Below are 13,874 nucleotides of genomic sequence, written 5' to 3'. Positions count from 1 at the left end.
TCTATGCTGAGTAAATGTTCCATGTAGTATCCAATTGTGTTTTCTGCTTCTGTATAAAGCTGATGTCATTATACCAAGATCACATGATGATCTTAGGAGGTAAGTGTTAGCATTCACTAAGATATAGTCAGTCAATGGAAGTGGGAGCTTAGAGCTAATCTCGATTGATTAGCTCACAAATCCACATACTGCTTGCCAACAAATTGGTGCTATCCTACCTTGAGATGGAGCTAAGGAACAGGTCAGAACACTTACTCAGTGAGGCATACATAAATCAGGGTGAGTACGGAGACTTCCCAGTGATCGGAGATTAATACTCACTTGATAGTTAAATTTTAAAAAAACCCAACACTTTTATTTGTGCTTTTAAATTTTTACATTACAGTTATTTCTCAATATGCCCCTCTTACTCCCTCTTACCCTAGGCCTCCCTCCTGAAAACAGTTAACTCAAACCAAACAACAGATAGGCTGTTTAGACCAGATATATGTTTTCCCCCTGTAATCTGAACCTTCCCACTGAGAGGAGGGCAGATTATTATATCCTTTGTTTCCTGGAACCAGACTGATTATGGGAATTAATCAGGATTCAATGGCTTTTTAGTACTGCTTTTATTTATGTTACTAATAATAGATTGTTTTCCTTTATGTTATCATAGTCATTCTGTTCATTATTCTCTGTTTTACTTTCTTCAATACACATCAGTTCATACAAGTCCTCCCATATTTCTTTGAATGATTCATTCAAACATCATTGATTCTGATGATGTAATAATTATATTAATATACTACAATTTGTTTAACTGTCCCCTAATTGATAGCCACTTACTGTTTGCAGGGGTTTTGGGGTTGTTTTTTTTTTGCTGCTAAGAAAAGTGTTGCTACCTATATTTTGGCATTTTTTTCCTGTTTGGAAATTGTTGTTGTTTTATATCTTTTGGTTGTGTACTTGGTAGTAGGATCCCTTTGGAGGGTAAAGGAAGTGGCTTCTAGCTCAGTCATTTTTTTTATCATTTTTAAAACACCTGCTTTCAGGGTACATTCCTACTCTGTTTCAAAAGCATTTTGGTGTTTGCTCAGGATGACAATTGTTAGTTATGGCTGTACAAATACAAAGTTTTAAACATTCACAAAGTCACTGTGTGTGTGTGTGTGTGTGTGCATGTGTGTGCCCATGCATGTGTGAGCATGCACATGCTTTTCAAAGAAATAAAAAAAAAAGGCAATGACCCCCAAATTCTGCCTTGCCCATGGAAGCCAAGAGAAGAATTACAAATAACCAACATATATTATGGTTTAAGGTTGGGAGAGTACATGATATAAGATTATCGGACCCAATATCGGGAGCTAGAAGGGACCTTGGAGTTTATCAAATCTAATTCCTTCATTTAGGAGATAAGAGAACCGGAAAAGTTAGGTAATTGAATGAGGTCACACACCCAAGTGGCAAAGTGGCTAGTCAAACCCCAGTCCTTGGATTCCAAACCCATCTGACTTTCCACTGTGCCATTCTTCTTTTAAAGACACTTTATGTATCAGGTACATCCAAGTCACGTAATGCATGCTTAGCCAAAGCTCTCCATTTGCAAAGTATTAATTTTGTGTAGGCTTGCCACCAGTTTGGGTCAGAAGCTATTTTTCCTTCTATCCAAAGAGGGCTGGAGTGCTCACAACTAGGTCATTACCAACTGCTTTATCAATAGTGTCCAGCGCAAGACCTGGTAATTGGGACACCCACCCCACAGTCAGTGATGGGAAGAACTTGCACTTGACTTTAGCAATTGAGGTTGGAGAGTTATTTCAGAGGCTGAAAAGCAATGTGTGTTTGGATGTGTCGACACTTAAGACTTCTGAACTCTTCAGTTCACCAGGCTTCCACTGACTTCAGAAAGGGAGGGAACCTGACTTTTCACGTACAGCAGCACTTCACTGCATGGTGGGCAATTATTCTAAATTATTTTTTCTCTTTTATAGTTTCTTGACTCACTTTCAGATCCTACCACAGTTTTTACGTTGGACTATTTCCAGGGTCTAAATTCTGAGTTCATGCAATGCAATCATTCCATAGTCCAAATGAAGTAAGCTTCAATGCTAAAAATAAACTTGAGTAGGGGCTTATTCCCAAATGCAAGAAATGTTTCCTACACCATTTAACCAAAAGAAGCACTTTCACTTTAAGATTCATCATAGATCAATTCAAACCCCCATCACCGTGTAAATGCCATGCTTTGAGAATGAATAAGCCCATTATCTAACAAGATACAAGGAAAATTTAGTTGGCAAATACTTACTATTCTTTCTATATCTAGACTGGGAGCAAGATCAAACCTAGACACAGACCCCAATCCCATCCAAAGGGAAATTCTTACCATTTCCTTCTCCAGTTTATTTTACAGATGAAGAAACTGAGGGAAACAGGACCTGTCTGGACTTGTGCAGCTGACTAGATATAAACTCAGGAGGATGAGTCTTCTTGACTCCAGGCTTGGTGGCCCATCTTCTGTGCCACCTTGCTGCCTTTTCCAAAGTGTTTTTCTTTCTATTCTGAAGTTTGGAATCGGCCATGTATGTCTCTCCCCAAAGTTGCTGTAGCACCAAATCTGACCCTAATGCAGGTCTGTAGAATCATATCAGCATTCTTTCTACCAAATAGGAGTCACAGCTGCACAAAAAACACTCCAGGCTTGGATGAAAGCTCAGTTACACATATTAAAGTAGGAGAATATAAGAGAAGCAGCACCATGTAATGGAGACGGGTCTGGCTTTTGAGGCAGAAAGACCCAGGCTTCAGTACTGACTCTTGACACATGATGGTCGTGTGACCAAGAACAAGTTGCTAAACCTCTCAGCCCCCAGAAATTTTTTCAGATAATAATTTATGGATCCACTACAGGTCTTCATTGTATCCTCTACCAAAGAAATAATAGATCTCAGCCCAACAACTGATGAAACAAATAAATTGCCTAGTTACCTTTCTAGTTTGAAGACAAACTATGTGTGTACATTTTAACAGCTTTGTGGTTAGTATTGCAATAGTCTTCTGCTTTAACTATATAACTGTTGCCAAATTACTCCGTTGTCAAATGGATTAAACCTATTAAACATACAAGATCAGATAACTACACAGGACTAGCAACGTTTAAGATATATCGAGATCTCTGTCTGGGCTCCAAATAAAATTTTTCTTTACTCTTCTGCCATGAACAGTTTTGAAAAGAAAAAAACATATATTTGGGGAGAGCCATTTGGCATAGTGGATAGGGTGCAAGACTTTGACTCAGGAGTCTCAGATCTAATCTCAGATCACTTGTCTCTGAGCCTCGGTTTCCTCATCTGTCAAACAAGGGTGATAATACTTGAATACCTACTTCATAGGGTCATTGTGGGGCTCACTAATATGGCCTGACTAAAGCATTTTGATGACTTTGCAGTGCTAAAGAAATTAAATGTTTTGTTATCAGGGAATTCCTTTCATGATTAGGTCATACTTGAAAGCTGGGCAGCTAGCTGGTGCAGTGGATAGAGCACCAGTGCAGCAGTCAGGAGGACCTGAGTTCAAATCTCACCTCAGACACTTGACACTCACTAGCTGTGTGACCTTGGGCAAGTCACTTAACCCCAATTGCCTCATCCTGGGTCATCTCCAGTCATCATGATGAAAATCTGGTCACTGGATTCAGATGGCTATGGAGGAAGAAGTGAGGCTGGTGACCTGCACAGCCCTCCCTCACTCAAAACAAAGTCAAGTGCAAATCATGTCATTATTTCTCTGATGGCGTGGTCTTCTTTGGCAATGAAGGATGAACACACACATCTTTGTCTTACATCAAAGAGAATTAGAAATGACTGATTATGGAAAAAGCAAGGACATGTGTGTCACATTCTTACAATTCTGTTTAAATTACTGGATTTAACCATATGTATAAGATTTGTCTGTTCCATAAAGTCCTCTGAGGATGCCTCATTATGGTGTAAAAATGGCCTTGGTTTTCTGAAGACCGTGTTGGTAGAACCCAAGCTCTACTTGAAAAGACTTCAAGTCCCAGAAGTTTGGCCAACTGCACTGGTCACGTGAGGACCAGCTTTGCTAAGTTTGAAGGGGCGGCCACCAGCTGAACTTTTCCCTCTTAGTTGCAGAAACTTTACATTACCTACTTAGTGCCAAGTGAGACTCTGTGTGTGTGTACAGACAAGCATATGTACAAAAATCATATGTAGACAAATACTTATTACATAGGTATTTAATATATATGTCTATGTGTGTATAGACATATATATATGTAAGTATATAAAATTCATCTTTCAACAGTCCCATATCACACACAGTCTCATTATATATGTATGTATGTGTATATATATGTGACTGTATGTACACATATCTATCTATAGTTGAATCTGACCCATTGTGACCTTATTTAGGGTTTTCTTGGCAAAGATGCTGGAGTGATTGGCCATTTCCTTCTCCAGCTAATTTCAGAGATGAGAAAACTGAGGCAAACAGGGTTAAGTAACTTACCCAGGGTCATACAGTTAGTAAGTGTCTGAGACCAGATTTGAATGTAGGAAGGTAAGTCTTCCTGACTCCAGGCCCAGCACTCTATCCACTCTTACACACACACACACACACACACACACACACACACACACACACACACACACACACACACACACACACATGATAGGACGGTTAGAAGAAAGATTTTTATGGGTTAAAAAAATTAAATATAATTTTAAAAAACATGTACCAAAGTGTGGACAGATTGAGGTCTGCATGAGTCAATGCATGATGTGATGGAGAAAGTCCTAGCTTTTGAGTATGAGGACATACACTCACACATATTCAGCAAGGAAAGACCTCAGGCAATATTTGACGTAGTCTTTCCTATTTAGGACACCTTGATTCTTGATGTCTTCCACATTGTCATTATTGTTTATTTATCCTTCTCCTTTATCTGCAGTATCTAAGCTATTACTCAGGTCAATGAGCATCTCAAGGACTTGATACATCACTATGAATGTTTTTTTTAAATCCATTCATATATTTTGTCTTTATATGACCTTTCCTTCCCCACTATCAATCTCTCTTTCCCACCACAATCCAAGGAACTAGCCTGCCATAACAAAGAATAAAAGAGGAAAAACAATCAGATCAGTGACATGCATCAACACATCCCTCAATTCTGACAGTCTACTTTAGACAATGTTTGGCACCAACAGTCCTCCAGCTCTGCAAAGGAGACAAAGAGGTATATCTTCTCATCTCCTTTTTAGAGCCATGCTTATTCATTTTTGTTTCATTTTAAAGATCTTTGGGGTAAAGTTCTCTAACTTTCCTTGGAAGCCCATGTCAATGAGAAAGAGGCAAGAATTTCTCAAATATCTAACTTAATTTAAGCTTAATAGTGTAATTGCATTACATTTCCTTCTGTTGTACATTCTGTGAATGGAGATAGAGAGAAACTGGTTAATCTCCTCCTCCCAAAATAGTTTCTCCTTCATATATTGGAAGGGCAGCACCAAGTTATTCTTGTACCCAGGTTCAAGTCTTTTGTGCCCACTACTTGGCTGGCACCATATGTTCCCATCATAGCTGCCCTCCTGCTCTTGGCAGCAATTAAGATTTCTCCAAGTGGAACAATGTGGTTAATAGAGATTGCAGCTGCTGGCACCTAAGAAGGCACTACTGTACTGTACTCCAAATGGATCAGAGTGTCAGCAAGATTAGCAAAGCTGTTCTCTCCAGAAACTCTAGCTATGGTTTTCTTGCACTGAGTTATTGCCAATGCCAATTGTCTTTTCTTGCATGCATTAGATATTCTCTCAGTCACTTCTATATGTCGTTTGTCAAATGTAGGGACCCAACATAGATGTAACTCTAGGGAGATTTTTCTTAGTGTTCAGGAAAGCTGGAGGATTATTACTACTATTGGTATTATTAATTAACTATAATTATCCTAATTAAACAACCAATACACATTTATTTAGTGTCTCTTATGGACACTGGGATACAATGTGAACCCATTATCATGCTTACACTTTAATGCAGGAGGACTACACTGGTACTTAATTTTCAAAGATTCTCAGGTCTTTTTCTACATGGGAATATTTAGGTAATTAGTTTGGGTCCAGACTTAGGATTTTATTGGTACAGGGGACTCCCAGAGTGGAAATTCCCTCTACCATTGAAGATCAGAAACATCTATAATTTATAGTTGAGTGGAGTGGTTCAGGTTCAGTGAAGAGGTTGACTGGCTTGTTCATGGTCAAAAATGGGATGTGATTCCAGGTTTTTCTGACTTCTCTATCCATGTAAACCAATGATGGTAAAAGTAGAAATGGGAGTCACTAAAACATAGATAAAGATTTCTGTGGGCTACATGTTGAATCAGAAAATGATGTATGTTTATATATTTCTTTTGTCATTGTTATTACATCAGTCTATTCAAATAGGGTAGGAATTACATTTTAATCTGGTTCAGGCCATGGCCCAAGGGTCCTATATTTGATACCTCTGCATGAGACCATGTTTCCCCTCAAAGAGGAAGGTGCCAGTTTTAAAAGACCCAGGGCAAAGTTTATGTCACAGAATTACTAATATCCTTACTTTCATAGTATAACTTAGGATTGGCATTTAATTTTACAGTGATTTTCTCCAGGGCTATGATTTAGAGGACATATATTTTCTTTTGCCAATCCCATTCTTGGGTAGGGGGGAGTGGAGAATGGGGGGAGTGGAAGAAGGCTTTTCAATATTTAAAAATTTGGAAAACAGTTCCCCAGAAACTGAGAGGCAGTGTGATTTGGAAAGAATATAAAATGTGGAGTCAGTGAATCTGGATTCAAACACTGACTGTTTTTAAGCAACTGTAACCCTAGGTTATTACTCAGATCCTGTTTCCTAATTTATAAAATAAGAGGATTGGATTAAATAATTTAAGGTCCTTTTCTATCCGTAAATCTTATGAAAATGCCTATAAAAATCTGAGGGACAGGAAGCCAGGGACTTTTTAAAAGTCAAGCATTACTGTTCTTGTGTTTGTCCTTCGTTGCCAAAGAAGGCCATGCCATCAGAGAAATGATGACATGAGTTGCACTTGACTTTGTTCTGAGTAATTTGCTGGTAAAAGAGCAATATGTGGTAATATTGATGAAAAATAAAAGGAAAGAGTAAATAATAATGGAAAATGAGGTTAAAAAAGACCCTTTCATTTTTATTAGCAGATTCAAGTTTATAAGTTTATATTCTTTACAGTAGCATATTATGGAGAGAAATTATCTTTTTTTAAAGAAAAATTAACATAAAATTATTCTCCTTAACTCTTTTTTTTTTGAAACATAGGGCATACTTTGTAAATAAAATACAAATTTCATTTTATTGTATTGACTGTATTAGGAATATCATAAAATTTAGGACTGTAGAGATCATAGGATCATAGATGGGACTTCAGGGGTCATCATTTCCAACTTCCTTCTTTTACAGATGAGGAAACTGAGGTCCAGGGAGGTAAAGGGAGTTGTCCAACTAAGGTCACATGGGTAGTAGGCATCAGAGTCCAGGCTGGAACCCAGTACCCTGACTCCAAAGGCAGTGCTCTTTGCACTGTACTATACCTAGTTCAATTTTCTCAGTTTAAAGATACAGAAACTGTGACCCATAGAAAACTAATTTGCTGGAGGTCAGAGACAAGAAGCCAGGATATGAATCCAGGCTTTCTGCAACCCAACCTAGGGCTCTTTCTGTCAGACTCAGGCTGCCTCATTGGCATTGTGTGCCACAGAAAAGAATAATTTTTCAGAAACGACTGAAATGTTTAGATGTGGATTCAGGCAGGTATTCTTCAGAGTTCCCTGTTAATTATTGGCAAGAGGGCTTCTAACATGGGAGGCCCATTTTTCCTGTTCTGAATTCTGGATTCTAGGTTCTTTGCAATAGTTAAATCAGTTCTAGATTTTCAACAGCTTGGTGTAGTGGATAGAGTATTGGTCTTTAAGTTAGGAAGACCTAGGTTCTTATCTTGCCTCTGACCCTACTTAGCAGTGTTGGGGCAGCTAGGTGGTACAGTGGATAGAGCACCAGTGCAGGAGTCAGGAGGACCTGAGTTCAAATCTCACCTCAGACACTTGACACTCACTAGCTGTGTGACCTTGGGCAAGTCAGTTAACTCCAGTTGCCTCTTCTTGGGTCATCTCCAGTTATCCTGAAGAATATTTGGTCACTGGATTCAGATGGCTCTGGAGGAGAAGTAAGGCTGGTGACCTGCACAGCCCTCCCTCACACAAAGTCAAGTGCAAGTCATGTTATCACTTCTCTGATAGCATGGTCTTCTACGGCAACAAAGGACGAACACACACTTAGCAGTGTGACCACTGGCCAGTGGTCTCTCAGAATCTCACTTTCCTCATCCATAAAAATGGAGATAAATAGAACTGGCTCCAGAGGGTGGAACAGGCTTAAATGAACATGTGTGAGCAAACCTGAAGAGCCACTTAAAACCTCTTGGGCTCATACTCCATGTACACTGCACCATGAGCTCCTCTACTGAGGGCTCCTTTTTTGGATCCAATCGTTATTCCCTGGGATCCTTCATTGGGGCTGTATTTACATGAGGTCAGGAGCTCAACAATTTTTATAGGAGGGGAGAAGGGTAGAAATTTGGGAGACCTATGAAATGAAGCAGTACAGATGACTAGGAAAAAAATTAACACTTGGAGAAAATGGGGAAGGGCCTGAGAGCCAGTGGGACGTGCAAGAGCTTTGCATCTGTAGTCATCAAGCCTAGGTTCAAATACTGAGTGCTATCAATTAACTGTGTAACCCCAGGCATGTTACTTGCCTTCTCTGATCCTGTTTCCTAATTTTTAAAATTAAGTCATTGGACTAAGTAATCTAAGTCCCCTTCCATCGGTAAATCCTGTGAAAATGCAATGTAATCTGAGGGACAGAAAGTCAGCGTGATCAATAGTGGGGCCAGGTGGTGACTTTGCCATTTAGGATTCTAGGTCACACTTGCACAGTTTGGACCATCAGGGAAAAGGAGATCCACATGTGGTTAAGCTAATCAAACTATGACTCAATCGTCTCCCTAACATGTGAACTGTATGGAATATATATTAAGGTATGCAAAGCACTTTCTACATAAATTACTCTCTCATGAGAACTTCCACCACCCTGTGAGGTAGAGACTTACGGATATTACTCCCATTTTCAAATGAGGACATTGAGATTCAGAAAAGTTGTTACATGACTAGTTAACTATCAGAGGCAGGATTTGAATCCAGGCTTTCCTTTCTTGTCTCCAACTGTAGCACAATAGCCTCTATCTTGGTGCCTCAGTACCCTGTTTATGAATGAAATTATCTTGTCAATCAACCAATTCCTCAATCAAGTGTTTGTTGATGACCTCCTTTGTGTGAAGTTCTGTAAGGAAGGAAGGAAGGGACTGGGGGAGGGACAAGGATGTGATCCTTGTCTCCTGGGAGCTGTCAGACCAGTCAATGTGCTGAATCTAGAAGTGAAGGGTTTTCAGTTTCAGTTCAAGCTCTGCCAATAATTAGTTGGGTTCTCAGAGGAAAGTCACCCAATGTCTTTGGACAGGTTTCCTTGTGTGTGAAATAAGGAATTTAACAGATTCCATCATTTTCAACTCTAAAAAATATTTGATAACATAGAATTCACATTGTACATGAAGCTATTTCTGTGTTGCTATGCTCAGGGGAGAGAACACTGGGCCTGGAGTCAGGAAGACCTGAGTTCAAATCAGACCACAGATACTTACTAGCTGTGTGACTCTGGGCAAGTCACTTAAAAATCTGTTTGCCTTAATCCACTGGAGAAGGAAATGGCAAACCACTCCAGTATCTCTTTGCAAAAAAACCCCATGAACAGTATGGTTCACAGGCTCATGAAGAGTAAGACACGACTGAGCAACAGAAGCACCAACTTAATCAGTTGAAAAGTGAAAAAAACAAACCTCGGTTAGTCATAGGACACCAAGCAGCCAATTCAATATAAATTTTCACTTATTTGAATTTTTTTGTTTTGAAGCTGAGTTGAGTAAATTGGCTTCTGGTGCTAGATTTTATAGAAATTACACATGTGTATTTATACTTTTATACATTTATACTACAGAGGATTATTTACAGCCTACTGAACCAAGTGTCCATTATATTGTATATTGATTAATTGATAGGTCACAGATTAGACAGAAAAGTAGATGATAGATTAGATAGGTAGGTAGATAGGTAGATAGATAGACAGACAGATAGATACTTTTATCTTTTGAGGAAAAAGTGACAGTCTTGGTTTTAAGCTTAGCCATTTGCTTCAAATGACTAAATCCGTCCAGAGACACCAGTAAACAATTCCCCTACCTAAAATTCTACCTAAAATATTGATTCTTAAAACTGAAATAATTTGCCACCACCCTCAATGCACATATCCTATTTCCTCTCCTGACCTACTCATCTCTAAGAATTAATATTAATAAGATATATATCCTAGACAAATAGAAATAGTTCGCTAATGTGTTGATATGAAGCTGGTGACATTGGAGAGAAAAAAAAACACATGACACTGGAAAGTTTTAACATGAGGTTTCTCCTGCATTTTAGAGGATATGATGAACTTCAGTCATCACACAACCATGACATTAATAGTCTGATTCTTAAGAGCTTGAGAAACTCACAAGTGAGCCTGCGGAGCAGTATTTCTAGGTTCCTATAGCATAACTACATGGCCACATCACAGGGAAGCAGACAGCAAATAACTCGGCTCAGTCAGATTCAGCTGTAGCCATGTTGAACCTCACCACAGTCTTCTGGAGGAAAAAAAAAGACTGTCATAGGGACAGTCATTATCAGCATGGTTCAATGGAAGAAGAGAGGAATTGGAGTCTGAGGACTGGGTTCATCCTTGTTCTGGTACTTTCTTTTTTCATGGAGGCTATCAGGGTTAAATGACACAGGATCACACAGCTAGTAAGTATCTGAGGTCAAATTTGACCTCACGTCCTCCTGACTCCAGGGTTGGTTCTCCATCCACTATGTCACCTCGATGTCCCATTTTCTGTCCCTTCTTACCTACATGACATTGGCAAGTCCCTTACTCTGTCTGGGCCTCAAGTTTTTTTCCTCTGCAAAATGAAAGGCTTTGACAAAATAACTTCTGTGGTCCCTTTAAGTTCTAAAGCTATGATAACCTAAATAGTAACACCTGATAAAGGTGTTTATGACCAGAAGGCTGGCACAGTCTAGTGGATAGGTCATTGGAATTGTAATCAAGACCTGTGTTCAAATGCCACACAGACACTAGCTACGTGACCTAGATGAATCACTTAACCTCTGTGCCTCAGTTTCCTAATCTATAAAATGATGTATTTTGACTTGATCTATAAACTCCTTTCCATCTCTAAGACTATAAATTTTATGATATTTAATCCTTTTACATTTAGATTTGTGCATCTGTGCTTATCTCAGTTTTGAACTCATTTAGTACTATGGAAAGTTCTTGAAAAGCCCAATGTTCCATGCATGTATAAATCATTTTAAAAAAGCCTATGATTTACTCATGCCTAGTGAAGAAACTTCCGCTCCCAGTGCAGATCAATACCTGCTCTGTAATTTACAGCCAGAGAATTGCCTAAGGTACTAAGAGATTAAACGAGTCTTTGGGATCTCTAGCAACTGCCTTATAGCTACCTCTTACTCTGATTTCTGAAATGGGGAAACTTTAATCCTTTAAATCTAGGGTGAACCAGTTATAGAAATGATATATAATGAGATGGGCTGAATACAAGAAAGTCAGTAATGTGTTCCTATCTTTGGATAAAAGATATTTATGGTGTTATACCTGTCATGTCATAATTAAGGTTACTTCAGGAAGGTTACTTCCTGAACACAAAATTGAACCACAAAACTGAATGCACATTTAGCAATGGTAAAAATCTTGGTGCTTTTTATAAATAGCATCAGTTAAATTGCTGTATTTAGCTGATAAACTATTCAATTAACAGAGTTGATGGTGCTCCATTTGAAGTTGAACCCCTTCCTGCTCTGCCACTAACTAGTTTGATGTGGGCAAGTCCCTTCCTCAATCTGGGCTTAACTTTTCTTATCTGGAAAATGAAGGGGGTTGGTCTGTATGATCCCCAACATCCTTTTTGCTTTGAAAATTTTGTGAATTAAATGAGAATAATGTCCTTTGAACTCACTGTCAAACTCAATAATTCAACAGAAGCAGAACCTCCCTTCCACTTCAAGGAAAACTAATCCCATTTGTCCAAATACAACTTTAAGTGCTAGATTTGTGCAATTTAATCACGCTGTACAAATTGATTTATATCCTAATGATTTCCCTCAATGAAACAATGATTCATAGCCTAATTATTGACTGTTGATGTGTATAAAAATAGGCTCCACTGTTTTAAGATAATTGTACACAGCAGATAGGTTAAAAAAAGCCACCTTATTACAACTAGCTTGAAAGACGAATTTAATCAGCAAATTCTGGGCATGGCAAAGCAATTTCCTTTTTTTATTCATTACTTTCTTTTAGGCAAAGAAGCTTAGGTTTTTAAGCTCCTAGGCAAACTCCTCTATAAAATGAGGGGTTTGGACAAAATGATTTCTGAGGTCCCTTCAAACTTTAAAGCTATGAACATTTAAACAGTAACACTTGGTAAAGGATGACCAGAAGGATGGTATGGTACATTGATAGCATGGGGAACCAATGGCCTCAAGGCCACATGTGGCATTCTAGGTCCTTGGGTATGGCCTTTTATGACTGAGTCCAAATTTTTCAGAACAAATACTTTTATTAAGGAGATTTGTTCTGTGCAGTTTGGATTCAGTCAAAGGGCTGCACTTGAGGACCTAGAGGGGCATATGTGGCCTTGACCCTCAGATTCCCTACCCTGGGCATAGTAGATAGGTCACAGCTTTTGGAATCAGGAAGATGTGGGCTCAAATCTCACTTATTAGCTGTGTGGCTCTGGTTGACTCTCTTAATTAGGAAGTAAGATTGGATCTTGTTAAATCTCTACAGAATTTCTGTAGAGATTGTGCACACAGGCAGCCCAAGCCATAGGGTCGTTTCTCACTGAAAGGAGCAGTGGGACTTGGTGGTCCCCTGGGTGTGTGAGCAGCCTTTTAAGAATCGAACTGCTCACCTCCTAATGTGAGGAAGAGGGCTAGAAAAGGTGCCCTAAAAATTATCTGCTAACCCAACACTGGCCTGATTACCATGGCAGGTGGGGAATTCTATTCTGCCGTCGAAACACAAAAAATGTACAAAAACATCTGCAAAGATGATCCCACTCACCATTGGCACATGGAACATGGGCACACTTATAGACAACACAAAATCCAGTAGACCTGAAAGACGAACTGCTCTTGTTGCAAGAGAACTCAACAGGTATCTCGTCCAAATAGCAGCCCTGAGTGAAACCAGGCAGGCAAATGAAGCCCAGCTTACTGTAGCTGGAGTTGGATACAGTTTTCTGGAGTGGCCATGGTGAAGGGGAACAGAATACAGAGACTAGGCCCTTAATAAATGGTATATTTTATTTCTAAGCAAATAATGAAAACTACATTCATTAAATTCAAACTTTAATTTATTTAGCACATACTATATGTAGGAGACACTGAGAGACAAAAAAAAGAAAAAAAATAGTCTTTATTCTTAAGGAACTTCCAGTCCACTGGGGAAAGCAGCTAAGCACATGGCAAATTATGTTCTAGCAATGGTGTGTGAATCCAGGGGTGGAGTTGCTATTCTGATTTGGGGGCATCCCATCTCTTCTAGGGGGTGCTCTTTTTTCCTAGTTCCTTCCTTGGGTGGATTCCAAGGGGAAAGCTATACCTTTCTATCAATGAATG

Source organism: Notamacropus eugenii, chromosome 6 (genome assembly GCF_028372415.1).
Source record: "Notamacropus eugenii isolate mMacEug1 chromosome 6, mMacEug1.pri_v2, whole genome shotgun sequence".
Lineage (NCBI taxonomy): Eukaryota > Metazoa > Chordata > Mammalia > Diprotodontia > Macropodidae > Notamacropus > Notamacropus eugenii.
This window is presented reverse-complemented; position numbering follows the sequence as displayed.